The sequence below is a fragment of the Curcuma longa genome, chromosome 2 (assembly GCF_044706935.1).
Source record: "Curcuma longa cultivar G26 ecotype Majalengka, Jawa Barat chromosome 2, ITB_CL_G26_1.1, whole genome shotgun sequence".
NCBI classification, from domain to species: domain Eukaryota; kingdom Viridiplantae; phylum Streptophyta; class Magnoliopsida; order Zingiberales; family Zingiberaceae; genus Curcuma; species Curcuma longa.
In genome coordinates this window covers 14486093-14493691 of record NC_133862.1, presented here as the reverse complement: position 1 = coordinate 14493691, position 7599 = coordinate 14486093, and the positions used below count along the sequence as shown (strand labels likewise).

The following is a 7599-nucleotide window of genomic DNA, read 5'->3' as shown; positions in this document are numbered from 1 at the left end:
AAGTCCACTGATATTTTTAATATGATTAAATAAATAAAAAATTATTATATAATAATTTTGATTCAAATTTGTCACATAGTTATTTTTTACTCAAATTATGAATTTGAATATATGAATAGAGCTAGGCGAATTTTAAAAAATAAGCCCCTGCAAATAATATCACCTAGCTACTTAGCTTTGAATTAATATTTTTCTCTTTGTTTTCTTTTTTCTCTTTTAAGAATTAGACAAATGTTTAAGAATAATTTTTTATTAGTTATATCTTTTAAAATATTAAAAAATATATTAGAATATTTAAAGAAATATGAACACATAAATATATGAATAAATGTATGTATACTTACACAAGAAAAAATAATTATAAAAATTGAAATACCTAATACTGATAAAATATAATTAAGATTTATGATTAATTCTTTTTACGATATTTTTAAAATCTGAGTACTCAACTTTATAGAATCTTCTTCTCAAATCAATTAAACAATAAATTTTGATTTCACATGATTTTTAAATTTATATTAAGAGGGGAAAATTAATATACATGGCCAAATTAAACAACCCGCATGTTTCCCCACAATAGTTCAATAAAATAATAAAAAACATAAAATAGTTCACAAAGCAGATTCTTGTAATTCTCCCGTCTCCTTTCTCTTGATCAATATCTCTTCTAGAGGATTTCATTTCTACTTGGACAATATTATGTTGATATTTGCATTATCTTTGTTACCTTTATCATAAAATACCTTTATCTACATATAAAATGCATAAAGATGAAAATAATTAAAAATAAAATTATAATAAATTAATATATCAACTAAGTCAATAATCTAACTAAAATAATAAAATTACCAATAGCATAATCATGCAACCAATTGTAGTGCAAATAAGAGCTTGCATCTTTTTTTTTATGAAGGGTATAACTTATACATAATAAGCACACGAGCATTAATGGAAAAAATATGAATCCAATGGTAGTTATAAGAATAGCTAAAACACCACGTGTCATTAGTGCAAGGGTTGGATATCGATGCTTTTGATTCTTCCAATACTTCAAAACGTCCAAATATTGATAATATACAAATTCAATTTTTGGCTCCTTGAAATAGAAATCCAATCAAAATTTTTCAGCACTTGTTATTGTTTAGCTCTCATATGTCATTATTTCCTTCATTAATTAGAATAGTAGTGACATGAAAATATAAACTAATTAGAGAATACAAGAAAAAATTATTAGAGTACCTCATTAAAGATTCTTTTATTCTTTCCTTTAACTCTTCCTAGACTTTGCCAAGGTGTATGTATGATAGAAGAAGATTGTAGTTGTGATGAACTTGTCTTGTTAGTATTAGAATATTGATCAAAAGAATAGCCCGAAATGCAAGCACAATATTATATTAAGCCCAATACTTGTCAAATTTCTCCATCATTCTTTTACACATATAACTTATTACCTCATCGTCACTCAATAAATTTTCCTTTAACAAAACTTCAATCTTCTAGACTTGCATAAAATAAAAATTTATTGTAGGATAATAAAAATCAGAGATCAAATTAGTAATATATCATAAAATGGCTCAAGGAACTCACATATTTTCTTTTCTCTTTTCCACTCTTCACTTGAAGGACAATATTTATAATTCTTGTCATTAAATTGAAGAGAAGCAAAAGCTTTTTATATTTGATGGCACTATTCAGTGTTAAGTATGTTGAGTTCCAACAAGTAGATATATCCAATCATAAATCAATACTAGTATCCATGTTATCAATTGTTTGTACATATTTTCTAAACTTCTTCATCCTAGTTTCGGAACCTTTAACATACTTTATCAACTCTTTAATTTTATTCAAAACTACAGCAACTTTCAAACCTTCTTGAATAATGAGATTTAATATATAAGTGGCTCACTGTCACACAATAAACTATCATGAGAGTTGTTCTTTCAAATAAACTTGTATGTTGTCATTATTAGATACATTATCCAATGTCAAAGAGAAAACCTTTTTATCAATCCCCCATTCTTTCAAATATTCAAATAATTTTACAGCTAATTCAACTTTTCAATGTGGAGGAAGACATATGAGAAAAACTAAGTGTTTTATTATTTAATTTTTCTGTCATTATCAATAAAATGGGCAATCAAACAAATATAACCCTTACTAGTGCACACCATCCATAAATTTAAAGTTAAACCAATTGCAACTCTATTCTAAACAATAGTCAAAACGTACTTAAGTTTCTCTTTCTCCCTTAAGTAGATTTGGTTAATATTAGAAATAAGAATATTTCTAGAAATACAAGCAACATTAAGATTTATGTACTTCATCCAATCTCTAATATCATCATAATAAACAAATGAAAATTGATAAAGATCTTTCTATCTTGATCAAGAATTATTTGTCCTATGTCATAAAACTTTAATTTATCATAGATTTTAAGATAATGCCACAACATAGAAGTTCCATAATATTTACCCTACATTTATACTATTTTTTATATCTATTATATTCAACTTCGTATATACTATCAATCCCTTTGATTTTTTTAAAATACACCCAAATATCAGAAATTTATCGAGACATTTTAGTTGACCCCTTTATCATGCTTAGCACTTTACAATTCGTCAACATCTAAAATAATATATAGATTTTGAGAAGTAAAGTCCATTTGAAAACCAATCTGTAATAAAAAAATAAAAAAAATACAAAAGTCCTGCATAAAAAAAATTCAGACTTCACAATTCACAACTTCACAAACAAATAAATTTCAAATGTCAAATCAATTAGTGAAACTCTACAAGCAAACAAGTTTTGCTCAACATGGGTTTTCATTGAAAAGTAAGTTAGTGTTAATTACAAGGAATCCAAACTTGATAATCAAGCAAACAGAAGCCACGTCCTGCATGGTATTTGTGTGTGCATGGGTTCTGGATTGGCCGCCGTATGCACTTCCCGATTTATCCTGGTGGTCGATGGGAAATTTCCATGGGACCGGACCGGCCACCCCCAGGGATTAAGTCCATGAGACTGACTGGGATTTATCATTTTTTTTTGTGTGTGCATGGGTAGAAAAAGAAACAATGGTTGCTTGTTTTGTCATGCTCTACCACCGCGCACAAATCATGCAGGACATGGGCTGAGGACAAAGAGCAAAAGGTCATGTGAACTACAATCGTTGAAAAAGAAGGGAAATAGAAGGAAACTAACAAAGGAAGCAAACAAATCTCACCTCAAACAAGAGCTTAGAGAATGGAGATTAAAGTCCAAGGACTGTTGAACTAGCGTCGTTCAAGCTTGGAGATCAAGGACGGCTGGATTGGTAGGATTCGAGCTTGGAGATAAGAGATAGGGATTGTCATCTGTCAAACTACCGTTCTCTCAGTTTCTCTGCGGGCGATTCACGAGGATGGGTTGAGGAGGCGAGGCGGATCACAAATGGAAATGGGAATATGGGATAGGGACGGACATAGGGTTTTACCGTTTACTAGAGAAGAGCTTTCGTTTATCTCATTTCTCAGCCGTCTTACGGTAACATCTAGGTAGTACATGAGAGGAGTTTTATAATGGTCGTGGGGCCGATCGTGTGGGGCCGCTAAGGTGGTGAATTCCACCTTTTTTGTAGAAGATGAGAGGAGTTTTGTAATTACAAATACCGATATCATTAAATTATTATTAAAAAAATAGTGATTTAACTTACATCTATTTGTTTTGTTCATACAATTTTCTTCGCCAAAAATAAAAAAAACTAGTTAAACAACACAAAATAAAAAAAAAAATGAAATTGTTCATGATGTGTTTCAATCAAGCCATTAGTGGCTTATATCCATCTAATAGTGATCTTAATCAAAGTTATTACACGATCTCTTCTAAACCTTAAATTATTTTATTTTATTATATATAGAAATTGTTGGGTTGCAATCTCTTCTAAACCTTAAATTATTTTATTTTATTATATGTAGAAATTGTTGGGTTACAAAGGTGCAAACATAGTCTTACATCTAAAACACATGAAAAAGATCATGAATTTTAAAAGGATGAAAGATATATCCATTGATATGAGATCTTTTGGGAAGAGCCCAAAAAGTCCAAGAATAAAGTCATGAAGGCTTAAGTCCAAAATGGACAATATATGCCATTATAGAGATATTTTGATTCTATCGGTTCTAACAAGTGGTATTAGAGCAAAGTCGCTCTTCACCGGACTAACCGCCAGAACAGTCATGATCCAGATCTTACCATGTGGGTTGAACCTTAAAACAAAGGAAGTGAGTGCTCCTGTGTCTGAATCAAATGGATCAGACACCCAGTAGAAAGTTCTAATTGCGGCTAGACAGGAATTCCTAGTAGATCGGGTGGATCGAGGGACAGAAAGTCTTTTATTTGAGTAGGGCAAAGATGCAAACATATGGAAAATATCATGAGTTTTAAAAGGTGCAAACATAGTCCATTGGGATGAGACCTTTTGGGAAGAATTCAAGAATAAAACTAGAAGGGTTTAGGTCCAAAGTAGACAATTATGAAAATATTTTGGTTCCATTGATTCTAACAAAAATAAAATGGAATGACATGTCATTTTCATCTTCTAAACCTTGAAACTTTTATTTTATTTTTTTCTTCTCCCTCTTCAATTCCTCTCCCCTTTTAGCTTCCTATTTCATTGTCAATTTATTTGTGTTTTTTTTCAGTGGGTCCATCACCATCATCCAACTTAGGATGCAAGTTGAGAGTAGAAACACATATCCAATATTTTACGATGAAAACAAATTAAAATAATCATCAATAGAAGGCACCATCGACCTCTTAGGCAAATTGATAATTAATAAGTTGTACAGTTTGTTAGTTCCATATTCGTTAAAAGATCATTCAGTCTAAATCAATTGGACCTCTTATCGATCCATTCTGAGCGCCTTAAATCGATTGGATGCTCAAATGTAGTCGATCGTTGGACGCTAATGACTACCAAATCAACTATTAAAGAGTCAACCCTTATTTGATTGAATCCAAAATAAAACTATTTTAATCTATCTACAAATAACATGTAATAGACCATCCAATCGACTAACGTGCTCTAGCATATTGGCATTCCTTTTTTGTTCGTGGGACTAGTCATATGAGACCGTTGGAGTTGCGAATTCCACCTTTTACTACAGTTGCACTGGAATTCCTTTCTTGTTAATTAAAACTAAATAGTTCCCTTTCATTTTATTGGTACAATTGATCTTTAATAAAGATTGATCAAATTTGATTGATCAAACTCAAATTAAGTTTTGATATTTGATCAATATGTTTATTAACGAAAACAAGATGACAAATAGAATGAGAGTTTGTTAGAGAGAGATATCAGTGCAATTGACCTTAGGTCTAATTGACTAAAATTGATATGTATGTAGATGTTTGAGCAAAGAGTCAAATATATCAAGGTTAACCATATATTTGATAACGAAAAAGTTCAAGTAAATCACGGTTGACCTGATACATAACGAGTGAAAGTCCAATAAGGTGTTAGCAAGTTGAGAAATTTAAATGACTCACAATTGATAAGATACTTAGCGATTGAAAGTTCAATAGAAATTTAACAAAGATAAAGTTCAAGTAGGTCATGAGGATCCTTGACAATGGTGAAAGCCCTAACATGTCACAGAGAACCAAATGTTAGGTATGAGAGGAGAAATCTAAACAAATAAAAAATGATCAGATATTTCAAATGATGAAATCTTGGTAGGTTAATATTGATCAGATATTAAATATGAGACGAGAAGTCTAAATAGATCAAGCAAGACTAGATGTTTAATAATGACGAAAGTCCTAACAGATCAAGGCTGATCGGATGCTAAGTAGATAAAATTTTATCGCTAATTTAGCAAGTCTAAATAGTTAAGTTAGCAATCGAATTTAAATTCCATCGTTAATTTTAATGACTGATTTTATTTTGATCATTAATTTTAGTTATCGAATATAATTTTCGATCGCTAAAATTTAATGATCGATTATATATATTTGGATCTCTAAATTAACGATCAAATTAAAAATTTCGATCGCTAACCGTTAGCGACTGAAATTATAACAATCAACTAATAAATTCTTTTAGCAATTGATTAGATGGAATCGACCATCGCTAATCAGTGATTTTCTTGAAGCGTTCCATTTCCAATAAATTTAGAACATAATATATAAAGGAATGGAAGAGAAAGTAAAAAAATATGCAGTGAATTCAAAACATTTTAAAAAAAGAATAGGGGTGTTCATTCAGATTTAATCAAATCAAAACTAAATTAAATTTCAAATGACACACGAATTATATTATTAATTTAATTATTTAATAAACCAACTGATGAACCAGCCTGGATGGTATAGCATCTATTTGCATGCAAGATTCATGACTACAATACAAAATTAAAACTAGTACAAATATCCAAAAAAAAATTGAAAGATAAATCAACATCTCATAAAATCTAAATGTTATTTCCTATATATTGTTTGGTTAATTTCCACACAATATTCATACTGTCTAACTAAATAATTGGGAAGGGAAAAAAGAAAATCCGCCAATGCTTTTGAAACATGTATATCAAAAGTGTAGTTTTGAAACATCTAGTGTACTTTTAAACTCCTTAAAATCAGGCAATGCACTAACATGGAGAAAGACTCCTAAAATCTCAATTACCCTCCCTCTACCAATCAACAAGTTAATCTCTTTAGGTATCCACGTTGGGTGATTATCAATTAAGTTTTGGCACTACTAGGGTATTTGAGTAACAACAACAGTGTTCTCATCGGCTATTGAAAGTTCCCTAATACTGATACTCCATCCACACCTTGCTTCAGTTTCTCAAAAAATCCTGCAGAATTGGCTCCACACTGCTATCATCGCCATCCTTGAAGAACACCTCAATAAAACCCGGAGGGTTGTCAAAGCCGCTGCCCAAATTATCACCTCCGAACCTCGACCTCTGCTAGAATCATGGACATCAAATCATCGCTGAAGCAATCATGGGCTCTCCTGGACTCTAGCCCACCCCTCCAAAAACAAAAACAAAAATCCACCAACCAAGCTACCACCGAGCGAGAAAAGAACACTAAGTTTCTGTCTCACAGCACAAACACCAATTAGAAGCCTAGTTGCAACAACACCTGTTTAGCACTGAAGTTCATCAGAGCAGGAAGATTATCTTCTTTGACAGTCTCAAGTATATGGAGGAGGTTAACCATCATTGGAAACAACCCGAAGAGAAACAACAACTTCACTACCAAATATGGATTCCGAGAACTCACTACTCGCAAAGGAAGGATGCAGATGGAAGAAGAAACTTGCTGCTTCCGATGAACCGATGAAGGGAGGCTTACCCATAAGACCTCAGATCTCTCCTAAATCTCCTTCCCCTCAAGGGGACAGAGACAACAATCTCCCAAACTCCGGCAATGGTCAATTCCCTTCAATTCAGCAGCACCACGGATATCAAATCGGTAGGCAGAAATTGAATGCCGGCCGACAACCTCACAATGTCGAAGAAACTTTCCAAATCGAGGTCATCTGTTTCAAATAGTGCATCAAACCAATGTACCACGAAAAAAATCTTGCATTCATTATCCTTGCTTAATCTT

At 31.7% G+C, this 7599-nt stretch overlaps 1 pseudogene; it reads right to left on the bottom strand.

Moving 5' to 3' along the window:
- LOC141821680 (zinc finger BED domain-containing protein RICESLEEPER 1-like) overlaps positions 1-7345 on the bottom strand; it is a 9133-nt pseudogene extending 1788 nt beyond the window's left edge.
- Positions 7346-7599: the final 254 nt, after the last annotated feature.